Source organism: Patella vulgata, chromosome 6 (assembly GCF_932274485.2).
Source record: "Patella vulgata chromosome 6, xgPatVulg1.2, whole genome shotgun sequence".
NCBI lineage: Eukaryota > Metazoa > Mollusca > Gastropoda > Patellidae > Patella > Patella vulgata.
Genome location: NC_065884.2, coordinates 67,969,771 through 67,984,915, shown reverse-complemented (window position 1 = coordinate 67,984,915; position 15,145 = coordinate 67,969,771). Strand labels below are relative to the sequence as shown.

At 38.4% G+C, this 15,145-nt stretch overlaps 1 long non-coding RNA gene across 1 annotated transcript; it reads left to right on the top strand.

Annotated features, from left to right (window-relative positions):
* Nucleotides 1–8,472: 8,472 nt before the first annotated feature.
* On the top strand, nucleotides 8,473–14,640 carry LOC126824126 (uncharacterized). Its single transcript, XR_007681481.2, has 5 exons — nucleotides 8,473–8,661; nucleotides 11,722–11,882; nucleotides 12,348–12,461; nucleotides 13,512–13,609; nucleotides 14,436–14,640. It is a non-coding gene; the product is annotated as an uncharacterized LOC126824126 (long non-coding RNA).
* Nucleotides 14,641–15,145: the final 505 nt, after the last annotated feature.

Here is a 15,145-nt window from a genome sequence, read left to right as displayed (position 1 = left end):
TTTCAGGCCTAAAGAAAGACCTGCACGAGGCAGATTTAGCTCTTGCATAATTTATGTTTAAAGTAGGCAAGTCAATATCATCTTCGACATTGCAAACACGACTTATTGGCCAATTTAAATCAACGTTGATTTTGTTATCTTACCGTGAAAAGGCGGGTTTCTGATATCCAATATTTAAGACAAAGTGAACATTTTAAAATTGGCACACAGAAGAAGACTACCGGCGTAGACTGGAATAACAAGACGCCAATTGGGACTCTTCGCGTATGTCACTGAACATAATTAGAAATAACAGTAAACACCTAAACGATTGACTATAAATCAGTTTATATACATCCATATCACGCGTTGCGAAGCATTTGTTTCCATTTCTAGGTACCAAAGAGTAGCGATTGAGCTCCTTTAATTTTCTTAGTGTCACAATTGGCCGTTGGCCAGCCGACAACAGCAGTTGCTGATATCCTTATTGTTTGTATTGAATTTCTCAGACGGACAGTAAATAATGTTTGTAGCCTCATTTCTTGTAGATGACAACAGTTATCGATGTAGAAGATGTATTCAATATCTCCGATAAAAGAAAAAGACATTTGCTTTGACAGAGATGTTTACAAGACCAGTGCCGTGTTTTCCATGGTATTTAAATTCAATTGAAATATTGCGAGGGCTCAAGAAGGATTAACATCTGACATACGGGGATTCGGTAACACCAAATCTGAAATTGAAGAGAGGAGGATAACGGAATTTTAATATCAATGTCATGGATATTTTCGTGTGGATAAAATTAACAGTCTTTGTCTTTGTATTCAATGGCCCAACTTTCACCAGTCCGGATTATCCATCCAACAGAGGATCGTCATCATCGTGGAAAAATGGAAGACAAAAGACTTCATCCTGGCAGAATTACGGAAGCTCCTTTGGAAAACTGCAAAATCAAGCAACTATTTTGCCGACAGAAGTCGATACAGCGCTCACCTTTACTCAGCCAAACCCGACTTCCGTTTACCCGCCAGTCTTTGTGCCGCCATATAACGACCCAAGCTATTCTCGAGCAACAGACCCGCTGGTCATGGAAATAGATTTCTATTCAAATCACCAAATACCTGACTTGGTAGACAAGGTTGATAGTAGCTTCATCCAATCGAGTTTTGGAAGATCTAAAACACCTGATGAATTATTTTCTGTAACACCACCACTAACCGGATCCACGATAACGAACACCGAGCCGGATTCTGTTATGGACTTTGCCGCCATATCCAATTCTTTAACTCCATTCCAGTCGGCAACAAATACATTTGGCGATTCGTCTTTAGACCCGATTAGTGCTAGTTTGTCAACACCAGTTGTTCCGTCCGGCTACGAAACAACTGAATATAGCAGTTACATACCCGGCATCTATCAAACTAATTCTACCCCTAATGAATCGTCTACTACCTTAGTTAAACCAATCATTTACTGCAACAGCTTGCTACTGCCCATGCTGGACATAACAATGGCTGCTTGTCAGCTACGACAACAAACTGGGGATTTCTTTTGTTTCGATGAATTTCGTTCTTGTAAGGATAGTTGTGGACAAAGTTTTCCAAGCACCTGTTCATGTGACGTATATTGTGAAATTTACGATAATTGCTGCGATGATTTTAAGGCCGTTTGCCCACATGTGTGGAACGAGTCTAAAGAAAGATTTTCCAGTCTTTTAGAAGTAAACGTAAGTTGTTTGAAATACAATCCAGGATATTTGGTGATTGCCAGCTGTCCGCCCAACACGAATACAACAGAGGAATACAAATGTCAGCACGATAGTGAGATGCCAATTTCAGTTGATAATTTCCATTTTAAAAATATTCACTGTCTACGATGTAACAGCTTCAAAGATGAAAACTCCATACTCTGGTCCGTGGATGTTTCGGTGTATTTTGAAGACTTTGCGGAGGAAAACGCTTTCTTTATCGGGGACGGCGTTTTCGAACATTTATCCAACACAGGTGTATTTGCTTGGAAGACTCCCACATCAGCAAACAATTTACATACGTGTAACCACGCAATGATAAGCAGCTGTCCGCCTGGTACTAATTCTGACCTACAAGATAAATGTCGAGCTATTCACGCACCTGTTACGGTAGTAGAAACAACTCCCGGTGCTAATAAAACATGGGCGACAAGTCTTTACGGAAATAAATATTGCGCTGAATGTAACGTGGTGTTGTCTTACGTTTGCGTTGGATCAACACGTAAGTATCGTATAACTAATCAAGGCCATGGTCGATTTAGCAACATAATTAACTGGCATATAAGCGACAACATAACAATTTTATCCTCCGGCCCTATGTCTCAATGGAAAACAATGTCATGCAATGGTAATAATTTTGACTTGATGTCAACGGTATGCAAAATGGAGGTATGTCATAGCGATATTGATATCGTGAATAATAAATGCTCGATTTCGTTACTTCCACATTGTGCCAAATTCACCTTGAAATTAGGCCTACATCAAAGTGAAGAACCCACGTGTACAAATGCCACGTGTCTCCATCCTTTGTTTCATACGATAATGGAAACATTGATTAATGCCACAAATAGTAATTATTCGGGCATGTCACTTGAAGAGATGGCCATAAACACCACTAACGTCCAACTGTCGTTCCACATGAAGTTTAAGAGGAATCAGGGTAACTACGAAGCCCCCACTTGGCCTCTACTGTTGTCGATCTACTCCCCAGTGGTTAATGATATTCTGACCACTCGTGGATTTACTGGGCAGTTCTGGTTCTGTGCTATGTCATCTAGGTACGATAAGTGTGCTGACAACTGCCTAACAAGAAACTACACTATCTATGGACCAGTTATTCCCCGTCCCGCGGTTTCATCAAGTTCCGTCATAACCCAACCATTACTATTGATAATCATTTGTGTGGCAATTTGTACGAAGATTATAGTAACCCATTCGCCAATGCTGATGGTTATGTATAACATGTGTTGAACAAGGGAATCCAACCTTCTTTATATTATGTAAGAGCTAAATCTGCCCATAGCAGGTTTTTAATTTTGGCTTCAAATTTTATATAAATTATTATTTAGACATTAATTCATATGACAAGCCTATGATCAGGGCCCTTATTCACGAAAACTTAAACTAAGATACAATCGTACATAATGCCCCAGGATAACAAATCCATGCTTTGAAAATCTGAAATCCGTGCTTTGACAAACATGCTTTGCAGCCTTATGACCTTATGAATCTGGCAAGATTGTATGGGGAAACCTAGCTGCCATCATGGGCGTCATTTGTTATTCTGGGGTGGGGGGGGGGGGTCTGAATATACTTGGACCTCCCACCCCAAAAAAAAAATAAATAAAAAAGTTTTACATAGTAGGCCCTAACTCCAAAAATGTAGTTAGGTTCTTAGTATGTTACATAATAATAATAAATCCGCTGTTAAATTGGACACATTCAAGAACGCAATATTTTTTTTATACAACTTTTACAAAGTACAATTGTGTGCTCAATTTTTCCCAGCATTTGGTGCCCAAAATGGGGGTTGGGGGGGGGGGGGCGGCCGCCCCTCAGCCCCCCCCCCCCAGCTCGTACGCCTATGATTGCATTCCATAGAATTGTGATCAATCTGTATATTCTTAACGAAGTAGTCCGTCTGTTTAATCAGCAGGGATGGTAGTCCATACATTGTCATCTTTTATTGCTTATTACTTGGCGACGTTTTGAGAGACCCAACATTGTCACCTGTCGAACTAGTAGTATTACAGTGCACTCTTTCACATCCGACATCGTACGGGATCGTTACAATATGTCGGATTACACAGAGTGTCGGAATACTTAGTTTTCTCTAAACCTGAAATATTGTAACTTCGAAAACCGGAAGTATTATTATAATGTAGCTTCGAACATAGAACTTCGAGTCACCAGAATGTTATTCCCTTTAAAAAATGATAAACCTTTCTGTACATTCAAAATTGTATTACATTAATTTTTTATTTCATTTAACATGCGTAGGCATTTTGAATAGGTCAAGTCTGTCGTTAATTTATATAATGTATATAAAAAAGGAACTGTGCTTTTTTGTGTGTAATATTAAAATTATGATATTTTAGTAGTATATGCTTGCAGAAAACTGCGCTTTTTGTATGTTATAATGAATTGTAATAATTTAGTAGTATACACTTGCAGAAGAGTTAGCTACGAGGACGTAGCTAAAAACGTTGAGATATACTGATGTGCTTGTTTTTAGCTACGATAGAGTGCCTTAAGTTTCACGTGGCAAACTTAATTTCTTTATTAATTCATGTAACATCTTAAAAATAAGTTAATTTTATACTGTTAGAACTTATTAAAAATACGCACCCAACTCTAGTGAAACAGCTTTGGTTTATCTGCAAATACATGTATTGTTGTTTTTATAAAATGCTATCTGAATTATTAATTATACATTAATTAACCTATCCAGGCCATAATCAACTCTAGATGGCATCGCTAGCCTGTGATATTTACTGGATTATGAGCCGATTTACTGTATAACATTCCTTCACGATTTAACGATTAAATGGATAATTGAGACTATGCTGTTTATCGTACTGACTTTAGTAATGATGATCGAGGCTAGGTCGAAATTTCAAACGCTTTGTTCTCGGTTCACAGTGGATCAATTTGAATGAAATTTTCAATAAATTGCCTTTACATTATCTAGTTTTTAGTGAGAACTGCCAACTCGTTATCGAATCTCCCATAATGTATCTTTAATTGTGATATTATAGTACTCTACGCTTGTAGAAAACTGTGATTTTTCCTATGTTGTAATAACTTGTATGTAATAAATAAATTGTGATAGAAAAAGAGTGTGATAGTTTTAGGTGTTTTTTTTTTATTTTTTTATTTTGCAACTACTATTTTTATGGGAAAAAATACTATAATATAAACATCGATATGTTGTTGTTCTTAGTGTGTAACGTCAGCTTCCACTGAAGGTGATATCGCAGACAAGTTGTCTTTTTTATTTCATTATCTTAGCGCACGCGCAGAGGTCTTCCCTGTGGGAAGAAACCGGAGGACCCAGAATAAACCCACGAGGTTGAGAAGGCGCCCTTATCCCCAAGCTACATACGCTCACACCAGGGATCGAAACCACAACCGCCAGCCAGAGATGACCGGCCAGCTAGAGGTCGAAGCGCGACACTCTAGGCCACTAGCCCCCCCCCCCCTCCACACACACACATCGATATGGATAACAATGAACTTTTATAATGAAATCAATGACGCAAACGCTGAGGGGTAGTCCACACTCGGCAAACCTCGGCAGATTCCGTCACTCTACATCTAGCCCCGGCTGTATGACGGTAAGTGATATGTACCTACACCTACACAATTGCGATGCGGCACCGGTTTACTTATTAGGAAAACTTGTCGCTTTTAAAAAGAAGTTATCAAAATTGCGTCGTTCGAAGCGTGTGTAGAATTTTCAGTGCAAAGTTGTCCTATGGTAACAGACGCCACCAATAACAGCCAAAGATCAAAAATACAAATTTGTTTTAAAGAACACAAATATATATATATTCATAATATCGGATATATATACACTGGCACAACAAAAAATTAGATAAAAATATATGGTTATTTTAATGCTTAGACCGTCACTTAAGTATGTAAACGGCCATGTGGTATATATGGCGGCCTAATACAAAAGAAGAAGGCCAGCATTCAACTGCATGTCCAATGCATGCTACTATGACGACTATATCACAGTGTAAATTAAGACCATAACGTTAAAGGACAATATTGGTGTCAGGCGTTATCACATATGTGATAGAGCTGGTTAAACACATTCCAAATATAATTTTAACACAGAGATCATTGCTACGATAGCTGAGTAATACAGGTTTCCTGAATCGGAAGTGACGAACGCCAAAGGAAACACGAGTAATCCCTCTATATAACTGACTGATGTGATATGTGATAACAGATACATGGCCGAATTTCTGCTCACTAATAATTCCTTCCAAGACCAAAAGTTGCTATATGGGACTGGAAGAGGATACCTGACAATTCAGTAAAGTAATTGAATGTCATTAGATAAGAGAACACGAGAAAAATAGAAATAGTCCGTACATTCCCTTGTTTATATTCAGTCTATCTATACCTTATAAAAACATGGTAATGCACGGACTTTTTCTGTTTTTCTTTCGTGTTCTCTTATCTAGTGGCAGTCAATTCTTTTTATGAATTGTCAGATGTCCTCTCACAGTCTCACACAACAACTTTTGTCTTCGAAGGAATTATTAGTGAGCAGAAATTCGGCCGTGTATCTGTGTTATCTGTTATCACTCGTCACGTCAGTCAGTTATATAGAGGTATGACTCGTGTTTTCCTTTGGCGTTCGTCACTTCCGATTCAGGAAGCCTGTATTACTCAGCTATCGTAGCAATGATCTCTGTGTTAAAATTATATTTGGAATGTGTTTAACCAGCTCTAGCACATATGTGATAATGAATGGCACCAATATTGTCCTTTAACACAACACATATTACTGGGTTCAGATATGGATATTGTCTAGAATATTAATTATAATTAACTGCTTATTCATGCTATTAATTTTCCACTTAATCATCGCTAATCTTTACTTTGAAATATCAATCGTGATGTAATTATCAAAATTGTTCATTAGAAAATAACCGGAAAGGCGTTTCGGCTTTTTACTAACAAAAAGAAATCTTATGACGTATTATAGCTTAGAGTCATACTTATACATTGTTACAAATTTATAATATCTAATTTAAAAACGGTATTTTATGAATATAAAATTAAAGGATTTCAATATTAAAGATACATTATGGGAGATTAGATAAGGAGTTGGCAGTTCTCACTAAATTAGTTAAAAACTAGATAATGTAAAGGCAATTTGCTGAAAATTTCAGTCATATTGATCCATTCTGAACCGAGACCTTACTGGTTCGGGCGGAATGGAGCCTTTTACTCATTTTAATACCCATTTACACTAAAATAGGAAATAATTTTTACCTACAAACACTTCAAATGTCTTTATTTATTTTTCTAAAATGTTTTAGAATTTAATTTGACGGAAGAAAAAAGTTAATATTTGTGGATCATTAAGTCGCATCGATGTCATCCTTATCAGTGATTGTCGCGGCCTAGTGAATATTCACTGCTGATAAGTGTGCAGAACTGGTTTTCCTGCTCCAATTCTGGTCGATATTCCCTGCCGCTCGACAAAACGCGGGAAACACGTAATAACATAGTTTAGCCTGTCCTCAGGATGTGATTTGATGTATGTACTACTTCTATCAGTTTAAAGTCGAATCATTAATAATACAGTATTATCTTATCATGTACAGGACATCAAACTTAAAGGTGACAAGCATTAGGCTCACCTGTGTCTTACCTCGGAGGTTTTCTCTGGATCCTCCAGTTTCCTCCAATTGCTAACCCCCCCCCCCCCGACGCGCAAGCGAATTAATGAAAAAAAAAAAAAAATGAAACCATACGTTAATCCCAAAATAACCTAGTTTATCGTATGGACGTTAAACCCAATTTCTCTGGGAAAGTTATATGTCTTATTGATGACACTGGCTTCAATAGGGGACGCCGAATGTTGATCTTAGAGATTCAACTGTCTCAACACTCTAGTCATTCTACTTCGAGAATGGATCTCTGTCCTGAATGGCCACCATATCTAAAGATTAGTTTACTGTTTTTTAATTTTGTAATTCATACACATAAATATTAAATAAACCTTTTCTATTTCATTAATTGAAGCGAAATACATGTAAATACTTCTTACCAGTCGCGAAGTATACTTAAAGGGACAATAACACTCTTGCTGGCTTGAAAGCTCCAGAAAATAAATAATATCTCTATCTAAGTACTAGATGTTTAAGTGTTCTACCTGCTGTGTAAATTATCCATTACATCCTATTTTACTTGTCCAGAGGGTTCGAAAATATTTTTAAATCGAAGTTTCATTTGAAAAGGTTTACGTTAGACGTTTCAAACCATTGTTGAATTTTTCAAAATTTTTAAATAAGGTGTGTTAAGATGAAATTTGTATCATCAATTAATTGAAATATTCTAAAATAGTACAATTTGTTGACCAGAATAAAGATTGGGACATATTATTCAGTTACAACAAGAGTGGTATTGAGCCTTTAAGTGTTCTCGATTAGAATCGTCGATTTGGAAATTAAAATGTCGGTCAACTAGCTTAGTGTCTGTTCTCAAGCGGAACTAGTTGTAGACAGACAGCTTAAGTTTAGTATGTAATGTAATGTGCAAGGATTTCAAAATCCCTCAAATGGCGAAATGTGGCTTTAAGATTTGAAATTAAGTCCCTTTAAGAGTTACAAGATAAACGCTAATTATGATTGCATAATAATCATGTGTGAAGGCTATCGGTTAAAATACAGTTAACAGTTTGAGCTAGGGTAAACTTTATTATCACCACATCCTCAACCACATCGAGTTCATTTGAAAACAAAACAAGTCCAACCTTCAACGGGTATCATTTGCTGTGTACCTTTGAAGTTAATGAACTACGATGTTTATGTTCAGGCTGCTAAGTTCGCTCAGTGTTTTGTGTTTAGTGACGTCATACCCCCTCATCAGTTGGTTTGCGGCAAATAAAATCGTAAATGCTCAGTTTGGTAAGTGGTCTTTTGGAACTTTTTAAAAAAAAAAAAAAAAATTAAAAAAAAAAAACATTAAAAAAAAAAAAAAAAAATTTGGGTCTAAATACAAATTTTAATGCGATTTTGTTTTTTTTTATATTTTGATTTCTAATGCTAGGTGCCCACTGTCGTACGATGCGTTACGGTAGGATTGTCCCTATTGAGCCCACGATCTGGTACGTGAAGATAAGTTCGGAGACGTTTCGATACGATCAACACGAATGCTACAACTGACGGGCAGCCACGGTGGCTAGGTGGTTAAGACGCTGGCTCGCTAGCCTGGAGCTCGGGTGTTCGATCCCTGCTATTGGTCGAGAAAGTTCATCCTGGTTTCCCCTTGTCAGTGGCGCAGAACGGAGGGCCTGACAAGAACAGCTGTCTAGTCCTTCGGATGAGTTGAAAACCGAGGTCCCGTGTTTACATTAGAATGCACGTAAAAGATCCCTTGGCAGTTGGAATTCGATATAAGAGTAGGCGATAGTGCCGCTACCCGGGCAAAATTTCCCTCATAGCACACTGTATGGCGTATGGTCGTCTTCATTAGCCCAGTATAGGAGCAGAACAGTAGGACGTTGAACCCCATTTCATTTCATTTTGCTACGACTGACCTCAATATATGATAAGACTTGATAGGATCACCACGATTAATCCGCGATTAAAACCACGATTTCAATCGTGGCACGAATCGTGTGGTGGAAACCTAGCATAATCAATTATGTAAAGTGAAATACAAGGTTTTTATTTAAATTATTATTTTGTCTTCTTTGATAGGCATTCACTAATTAACACAAGGTACAATTTTATGGATACACAATTACTGAGTTTGCTACTGTGCAACGTTTCAACGCGGATATTCTCGTCCCATAAAGGGTGGGGGGGGTGGTCGAATGGTTAGCACGTGCGCACTGTATCATAAGTCCTGTCATTTAGTCAACTGGCGTGGTTTCTAATCCCCGGTTGTACGTGACAAGGAATAGGGTCGCCTGTCCAACCTCGTGGGTTTTCTCCGGGTCCTCCGGTTTCCTCCCATTGCTAAAGACCGCTACGCGCAAGCGAATTATTGAAATAAAATTAAACCACGCTAGTTGACTAAATGAAAGGCCTTATGATACAGCACGCTGGTTTTAACATTCGGCCATTCCCCCCTACCCCCGATATATTACAAATTACACTCGTTAAATTATGTCGTTTAAGTACACGACGTTGTGTACTAATTTTAAAATACTCATTATGGCTGAAATATTTCATGTTTAGATCCCATATTTCCACCCATTTTCGGCAACTGTCACAGCAGAGGCAATCCGGAAAACAGTAACTAGAATTTTCTGCTGCACAGAAAACATCCCGTTTTGTCGCTCATTTTTACAAAGTTATTACAGTTCTGTCGAATTTTTAATTAAAAATGTCAAAATGTGTCTCCGTGCATTGATAAGGAGGAAACCGCAGGACCCGGAGAAAACCCACGAGGTTGGACAGGCGACCCTCCTCCTTGTTACGTACAAACGGGGAATCGAAACCACGTCAGTTGATTCAATGACCGACCTTATGATACAACGTGAACGCGCTAACCAAACAACCATCCAATCCCTTTGACCAACATGTGGCGCATGCATGCACTAAACATGGAGCATTGCATGATTAGAAACCAGGTGTACCTGTGAAAAACAACATGTGGCGCATGCATGCACTAAACCAGGTGTACCTGTGAAAAAGACAATAAGCCTACTCATTATTTTTAGCTATTTCATTATTCAAAACATATCCAAAGTCCCGTTAATGATAAGTATGTTTATCAGATATTGTTTATATATTTGATAATTTTACATGATAATCATATCTCACAATGGGGAGAGAGAGAGGGGGAGAGAGAGAGAGAAATGGGGTTTAACGTCCACTCGACACAAACTAGGTCATTTCGGGACTAACATATGGTTTAATTTTATTTCAATAATTCGCTTGCGCATATAGGGGTCTTTAGCTGTGGGGGGGAACCGGAGGACCCTTAGAAAACCCACGGGGTTGGACAGACGACCCTACTCCTTGTCACGTACAACCGGGGATTCGAAACCACGCCAGTCGACTCAATGACAGACTTTATGATACAGCGCGCGCACGCTAACCATTCAGCTATCCAACACCCCTCACAATGGTGAGACTAGAGTCTGGGTTCGTGTGTGAATAAACTGGCGCATGGTATGTAAAAGTTTGACCACCCCTGCCTTACAGCTATGGTTGAAATACAAATTAAATAAAACCAGGTACGAACAATCCAAACCATTAGACAAAATTCGAAGTCCTAAAAGGACAAAAATAGTGTAATCAGCAAATGGACTGTTCACCGTGTACAAAATACACGACAAACAGTGGCAACCGGTGTCCCGAAGAGTAAGCTTACCCTGCCTGGCGCAAGACCTACATTTTAAATCCAAACATTGATGTGAACGGGAGAAAATACAAGTACCCACCTGTCCAAATGTGTTCCGGATATTGCCTCTACTGTCCCAGTTGACGATACATGGTGTGTGGTCCTACACGGGTGTGGTCCTTATCAACCTCGAGTTCTTCTGATTAGTATCAACAGACAAATCAGTTTACGAGTTTACACTCAAAATTACAAGGAAACGTTTTCATGCATTTTTGCGTTTATTTAGGTGTACTTTATAACATTCCAAATTTTGCGCACCGGAAAGTGGTAAAAATTAGTAAAATCCAAGATGGCTGATATTACCCTAATCAATGTACAAGAAATGAAATGAAATAAAATGGGGTTTAACGTCCTACTGTTCTGCTCCTAACTGGGCTAATGAAGACGGGTATACACCATACAGTGTGCTATGAGGGAGATTTTACTCGGGCAGCTACGCTACGACCTACTCATATAGTGAATTCCAACTGCCAAGGGATCTTTTACGTGCACGCCAATGTGTACACCGGACCTCGGTTTGTCGTCCCATCCGAACGACTAGACAACTGTCCTAAACGGTTGGTTTAAGACCGTGTAAAATTGTTACTTTATTGTTATATTATATGGTATAGATATATCAGAAGACTGCTTATCCAAAGTAAAAGATGGCGATTGTAGTTTCTTCGAATGTTTTGAGAAAAGATTGCCTTGTGGAGAGGACGGATACGCACTGAGTTACGGCAAAAAATACTGCAACAAATTAAAAGCGAATAGTCATCTATTTACCTCACAGGTTAGTCATTTGTTAGAGTAATTACGAAAAATAGTTTCGTTGGCTAAATTTAAATTTTGGGTGAGGAAATTCTGCGAGGCTACAGAATGAATAATTTTCGCTCGACACAAACTAGGTCATTTCGGAACTAACATACTAATATATGGTTCAATTTTAATCCAATAGTTCGAAACCACGCCACTTTATTAAATGACAGACCTTATGACCCCCCCCCCTCCCACTCCGCCTGAGAAGAACTTTTTGGACATTTCAAGGCAGTTTCCATTTTCCACACTAAAGTTTGGCTCGTTCAGTTGAGGCGAAAATCCCAGTCAATTGGGTGGAAGTGTGGACTAAAATGACAAACAGCTTTAATCTTATATTTACATATTTTGTGTATTCGGCCAATTTCACCATTCAAATTAATTATTTCTAATTATTCCGCGTCGCAATCATTGGTGTTTTGGTCTTTTCCTCTCTTCACAGGGTCAAGAATTTATAAGGAAAATGGCGATTTGCCAGATAGAACGATCACTATCGGCCTATAACAGTAGCTTTCTGGATTGTAATCAACACTATGCAAACAGTTTTCGAAATATGGTGAGTATTCTAAACGATACATTATGTAAAAGCGAATTCAAGCCTTTTGTATATTTTTCTATTGACTTCAAATGTTACATAATTTATCATTTAGCCATTGATTCACTTGACACGCCCATAAGCACCTCGCTAAACCACCAAAGTTTACTACAATTATTCGGAGATCTAAGTTGCAACAAAACGTGAGTTACTTCTCTTTGCCCCCTCGCTTTGTATTTATGGAATTTTGTGATTGGTCGATAAAAATTGCACAATTATCAACGGCTGACAATTTGACTACGTGTCTTACCCTTGAATGGACCCTGGGGTTAGTGGAGTAGAATAGAATGATACCACTGGGGAAACCGAGGATGTATACTCAGGGACTAGCGAGAACCGTATTTCCTTGATTGGTCAATAAGCAAGAATTTAAATGAAATGAAATGAAATGGGGTTTAACGTCCTACTGTTTTGCTCCTAAACTGGGCTAATGAAGACGGGCATGCGCCATACAGTATGTGCAATGAGGGAAATTTTGCCCGGGCAGCGGCGCTATGGCCTACTCATATATCGAATTCCAACTGCCAATGGATCTTTTACGTGCACGCCAATTTGTACACGGAACCTCGGTTTTTCGTCCCATCCGAACGACTAGACAGCTGTCCTTGTCAGGCCCTCCGTCCTGCATCACTGACAAGGGGAAACCACGTGATCCCTAATAAGCAAGAAATTCAATAAAATTTTAAAATGTGTAAAACTAGATCTTTGACGTCATGTTGGGTATACATTTCCATTTTATAGTTCGACAACCATCAATGGAATGTATGTATATGACATCATGTTTATGATATGGGTCGCTGACAGACCTAGTTTAGAAAGAAATTAACTACAAAGTAGAAATATCGATCACATTAGAATTCTATGACTTGTTAATTACGAAGTAGAAATATCTTTCATATTAGAATTCTATGACATTTGCTATCACATATTAGCCTATGGATGGCAGCTGATATGTTACAAACAGGGGTTAAGGATAGAATCAGACCATTCAGACTAATATTTATATTATAGGGGCTATGTTTTGTACCAAGTGGATTCTGTCACATCGTTATACCAAACCTAGTAGCCGTGGCATCGTCTCTTGACCCCTCTGATTTTGTAAATTACAGGTAAATATGTTGTAGATTTTAAAAAAAAATCACGACACAAAAACATCTCCAACATAATACAACAATTTCTCAAAATGTCGAGCTAACGTATTCATTGACTCTTATACGCCAACCAATTAAAGAACATGCGGTTTAATGTCCTACTTTACTTTCCTGTCCCAACAACGCTAATCAGAACTGGCATACAACCGTTTAGATGTTGTTTCGTACCAGTCCCTCCATCCTACGTTGTTTCGTACCAGGCCCCCCCCCCCCATCCTACACCACAGATACACATATAAAGGTTGTTTCGTACCAGGCCATCCATTCTATACCACCGACATACAAACGTTAAGAGATTGTTTCATACCAGGCCCTCCATTCTATACCACTGATAAGGCGCAACCACCCTAGAAAATTCTGGCGAACTGTCTCGACCAACAGTGATCGAACCCGTGAGCCCCTGTACTCCTGAGCTTCTTCGGGGTCAATAAAATAACGAAAACGTGGTTCAATGTCATACTTCACTACGAGCACACAATCGCCCAACTCCTGCTGGAACCATTGCCTTACTTACCAGGTCACTGCGACGTCCGTGAGTTGAAAAGAACGTGGTTTAATGGCATACTTTACTACGGGCACACAGATGCTGTCGGAGACAGTACCATACGCATTAAACATTTGGCTCTCCACAAATCTGATGAACGTGATACAGGACATATCTTATAATGAAATATTTTGCTCAGCCGTAATTGTTGATTTTACAGCACACACACATGACCTGACTGCCGATAGGCGTATTGAAAGACCTGTGAATCTATCGTCTATTTTAAAAATATATTTTCAGACTTGTGACAGAAGTTTTTGCTGCCGGAAGGAATTGTCCAGTTGATTTAACTTCAGACATAGTCAGAGAATACACGAATTATAAACGAAAATAATACCATTGGACGCATTAACATACAAAGACGGATACGCAATATGAACTCAAGTGAAATACGTGAAAATAGTCCCATTTTGTTCTTTTATTTAGTGGATAGCATTGTTTTGTTAATTGGAAATAATAAAGAAAGCATAACCCCTGTCCGTTATCTTTCATACAAAAAATGGCGCAATTATCTCTTTCACCTCTCCGAAATAATAATAATAATCGTTTTCTATAGCGGTGAACATTCAGTCAGTCTGACTGCTCTGTTGCGCTTTTACAATGTAAATATGATTATAAAAACACACATGTATATACAAATTAACAAAAGAATACAGAGGAATAGTCAAGTTACAATATACAAATGGAAACTGAACTATTAAACCAAATTATCTATTTCACCTCTCCCAGACTGATATTAATCCAAATTATCTACTTCATCTGTCGAAAAAAACCCGATTATAAAGCTTATTCATTATTGAGAAAGAGATTATTCGAGCTTGATACCCCCAGAACTATTCTTAGAAGAGATTACACCCTATTTTCACCACTGCGAAATGAAATGAAATGGAGCTTAACGTCCTACTATTCTGCTCCTAACTGGGCTAGTGAAGACGGGCATACGCCATACA